Source organism: Penaeus monodon, chromosome 34 (genome assembly GCF_015228065.2).
Source record: "Penaeus monodon isolate SGIC_2016 chromosome 34, NSTDA_Pmon_1, whole genome shotgun sequence".
NCBI classification, from domain to species: Eukaryota; Metazoa; Arthropoda; class Malacostraca; order Decapoda; family Penaeidae; genus Penaeus; species Penaeus monodon.
In genome coordinates, this window is record NC_051419.1 from 32,911,506 (window position 1) to 32,913,981 (window position 2,476).

Sequence of the window (2,476 nt, forward strand, 5' to 3'; positions counted from 1 at the left end):
TCAATGTAAAATTATCCAACTATTTTTGCTCTTCTTTGAAGAATAAATTTAGATCTTTCCCCTATTTAGAATACTGAGAATATGGAATGAAGAAATCTAAATCAATGGGGAATGTAATGCAGTAATGAGAAATGATGAAACCAATGCAAAAATACAAATCACTGCCTTTTGATTATATATAAAACCATATCCAAATACACAAACAATGCAACAAGGATGAATTATGCTTAGAATAAAAGCCTTATATACTACACAAAGAAAACAAAACAATAATAATTTCAAATGTAAAATTTTCTGATAATTATTTGGAAGACACGCATGCCTCCACTGCTAGCCTTATGACAGTCTACGAAGCCTCGGTGCCAGCAGCGCTCTGGTAAAGCCCAACAAACCTCGAACATAAATTTTCTGGCAAGACAGACTGGCTTATAGACCTCGATGGCAATCTATCATCACATAAAGAAACAGTCCAAGCTCTATTTTGCAAAGCACTGTGTCCAAAATAATCACTTCACAATTTCCCGCTGTTGTGTTGGATTTTAGATTGTAACTCATCTGTTGTCAATCACAGCAAATCTGAATAAGATTTTGGCAAGAACTCCCTCATATCATATACATAAAAAAGACCCCATTTTGGAGCCAACTGGGTTTGTCATCTAAAGATTTACAAAACCTTCAATTACTGGGACTTGTTCTGAATAACTACTAAGAGAAGTGATGAATAAAAACATTAATTTGATTTAAGAATAATTCAAACTCACCCCAGTTCAAACACATTTATCAATCTACATTCTTAAATGTGCTCAAGATTTGTAGTATAATTTAGTTTCTATATAACCATCCAACAAACTTTTCAAATAAAAAAGAAAAAAAAATACCTACACAAATTCAAAACATAGTAAAAACTGTAACACAGGAAGTTGAACTAGAGAAGAAAGTAGAATCATGCCTTGTCACTTACGAGGCGAGAAATGGGTTTTATATATCCTTTCTCCTTCTCCGATTTGCAATATCACGAGATAATATATGTCTCTAAACTGGCTTCAGATGGAGGGATGTTTCACAAGCTGACACGCAGCGAAAAGGTAATAATTGATTCCAAAAGGCAAGTCACGCACAACCTCCTCCGGACCGATCGGCGTGTCGACTGAAGACAAAACAATATATCAGGGATGTTGTGTGTAGATGTTTATCATTGGTGCAAAAGCTCCGTCGATAAATAGTTAATTGAAATCTTTTAAGTAATTCCTTCAAATAATGCTGAAGTCTAATGAGTCTTCTGCAACATATTTTCACTTTATCTTAATGAAGTCTTCATTTTATATACGACATCACTAGCAAAATATATTTTGCTACCACCGATCTTACAAGAAAGACATCAGTGTTTGGTACATATAATTCATTTGCCTTTTTAGGAAAAAAGACATTTTAGAAGGTCTTTATAATTTTACTTATAGTAAAACAAAACATAACCTTTGTAAAGAAAAAAAAATAACACTGTAAACTCCCGTTGCTAAGGACGCGTTGCTAAGGAAACGGAAGATGTATATACAGCCACACCTAAAACCCTATCGGTGAAAAGAGATGAAAAAAAGAAATGCGACATGAGGGGAAGCTAGAAGAATGGACAGGTAAAATAATATCGTGGGTAATCAATAAACAGAATGAAAGAAAAGTTTTTTTTTTCTAAAAAGAGTAATAAGACTTTTTATTAATCTAGTCTATCACTCACATACTCGACAATTTCGTATTATAAGATTTATAAAAAATTAAAAAAAATAAAAATCGCAGCAACCGCTGCTTTGAGCCAAAAGTCATCTCCTGCAAGATGGAGAAGCTCTGTCTCGTTCAATTACGAAAGTTTTTCGGTCTATTTACCCCGATTCAGGTCTTAAAAATTAAGACAATACAATCGCGCACCGCTGCTTTGAAACAAACCCTTTCCTGTAACGACGCAGATATGCTCTGTTCACTTCAAATTAGAACATATTTTAATTAATATTCAACCCCTTCTGGCTGCTTAAAACTTGGCTTTGGTCGCCAGTCAAATACCTCTCTCATTACACGTAGCCCAAGAGATGGCCTACCTAAAATAATAATTTTATTAAATTAATACAAAATGCCCTCCATCTTCTGTTGACTGACAATCTAAAAATACATTTTGGTGTTTAGTTTTATGACCATCTCTAATTCCAATCATTCCGCTTTAGACACCATAAGGCCGGTCCATAAAAGGTAACTCTTCCTTCTACATTACTGATCTAGAAAGAACCATGGGTGGATGCCCTCCTACAATCTTATTGCATATGTGCACCCATTCCCAAATAACAGTCTTCAATAGTATCATTGTTTTTTTGTTGGTACTGATTTCTGAATTACGGACAATCTTAATTTCGCAAAATCTTGATTCTCCAAGAGCGACAAAATAGGCTAGCTAGCTGACTCCCAACATATCTGCCACTGCTAAAGACGTATC

At 34.5% G+C, this 2,476-nt stretch overlaps 1 protein-coding gene across 1 annotated transcript in view; it reads right to left on the reverse strand.

Moving 5' to 3' along the window:
• The window catches only part of LOC119594751 (guanine nucleotide exchange factor MSS4 homolog), a 9,115-nt gene extending 7,967 nt beyond the window's left edge, over positions 1 to 1,148 (reverse strand). The window contains exon 1 of the mRNA XM_037943842.1: positions 962 to 1,148. The gene's annotated coding sequence lies outside the window, so the exon portion shown is untranslated. The remainder of the gene's footprint in view (positions 1 to 961) is intronic.
• Positions 1,149 to 2,476: the final 1,328 nt, after the last annotated feature.